Genomic DNA, 1,404 nt, shown 5'->3' on the forward strand with positions numbered 1-1,404 from the left:
TGGAAACTTCTGGCGCAGTCGATATTCTCTCTCCCTCGAGGCGGTGGGGTAGACACAGCCTCGATGAGCGCTCGTCAAGGTTGAGATCCACTATCGTGGATTTGGGTTCATGGAGCAGACCCAGATGCAGGCTATGCACATGGAAGAATCTTTCCGGCCTGGATCGCCGGTTCTCCAGAGGGTTTCTTCTCCGTCGGCCTGGGTCGTCGATGATCTCCCGACCCCAGTACCCGGGCTACCCTCGTCGTCTTCTCGTCGTGGCCGAGCCTTGTTCGGCTGAACACCGACCACGTTGTCTTTTCACCGAAGTCGTCCGTCTTTAAAAAGACGAAAACGTCTTCATCGATTCCGCATCTGCCGAAGTGGAAGAGGCGCCTATCCTGGCACCGTCCGTCCTTCGTTCGTTCCTTGTAGAAGAAGTTCTTGAAGAAATGGAAGTCTGAAGTCGCCCAGCAAGAAGCAGCAGTGAAGTCAAGTTCGAAGTCCAAAGTAGAAGGAGAAGAAGAAGAAGAAGTAACGTAGATGGACTTTCAATCCATAGTTATACTCTTTTGGGACAGTCTTATCTCCCGTCAAATCATAGTCCTGTCTTTGTATTAATTTTGGCGGGCAGAAATCTCTGCAGGGGCGCTTTGTCTTGTAACGGAGCCGGTGATAACTTAAACTGGCCTTCCTGGCCGATAATGTCTTTTAATGTCTTTTTCATTGTCACCGCGACTCGGTTCGCATATTGATCGGTCCAGAGATTTTCCTTGATGGCTGCTAAACGGTTTCTCCTTTGTACAATAAATGGGTATAAGTGTTTTTGCATTGTCCGCCCATATCTTGATGGGCCCCATCCTGTACTTAGAATCCATTGAATATGTATGCTGTTTCTCTGAGTTTCGGTTCCCAGATACTGGCTTTCGCGGGTTTACTGTCTTCAATCCACAAGCCTGTCTGGCTTGCAGTAACAGAAATAAAATGGTTCAGAAACTGATCACGGGGCCCGGCGGCCATTTTATATGCCCTTTTATCAAAGGTTTTTCTGTGCAAGCTTAATTTGGTCAATAAACAGTCTTATTTTATCCGGTTTTCTTGCGTGATTTTTGCTGAAAATTTCGAATCTTACACCGGGCAGGACTGTTGGGATGGCGGGGGGCGGTCCGATGACAGGGAAGAAGCTAAGCTTTGGGTGGCTAGAGGGAAACATTGATGATTCTCCTGGCCCACAAGCATGAAGCATTCATCACCTCACTTTAGCTGCTGGGTTTCCCAAAGCCTGGGAACCCGGCTGGCAAAGGTTAAACCTGTAAACCAGGTTAAATGATAAGTTCCCAGCCTTATTATAATATTAAATGGCCGACCAGCCTCCAGCTACAGGAGAGACAGAATTACAGACAGCTGCCCTACACTGTGGACACG

This window comes from Somniosus microcephalus, unplaced genomic scaffold (assembly GCF_052327205.1).
Source record: "Somniosus microcephalus isolate GS21.2 unplaced genomic scaffold, FLI_Smic_1.0 unresolved_chr1, whole genome shotgun sequence".
Taxonomy (NCBI): Eukaryota; Metazoa; Chordata; class Chondrichthyes; order Squaliformes; family Somniosidae; genus Somniosus; species Somniosus microcephalus.